Here is a 349-nt window from a genome sequence, read left to right as displayed (position 1 = left end):
TATCAATGATCATTATCCGCCCATTTAATGAACGGAAAAAAACGAAGCAAAATTAAAAGCAAAATAAAAATAGCTGACTGATAAGCATTGTTGATAGCATGCTTTTTGAATATTTGTAGACTTTGAGTCACATTTCTTCGGGAAAAACTGCGAAGGTGTTCACGACCGTTACGATCGTCCGTCATTTATTACCGAGACATACAATATATCTCTATTCCAGTGAAAAGCAAAAATTACACGGGGCTTTTCCTTTCCTTCACGATCGCGCGGATTCATTGACGTGATCTATGGTGAGTGTCTTCGGCGGGGAATCGGGGACTGCCAGAGTGGGAGATGAATTATAAAGTGC

Source organism: Wasmannia auropunctata, unplaced genomic scaffold, assembly GCF_000956235.1.
Source record: "Wasmannia auropunctata unplaced genomic scaffold, wasmannia.A_1.0 LD335903.1, whole genome shotgun sequence".
NCBI classification, from domain to species: Eukaryota; Metazoa; Arthropoda; class Insecta; order Hymenoptera; family Formicidae; genus Wasmannia; species Wasmannia auropunctata.
Note: the sequence above shows the minus strand (reverse complement) of the source record.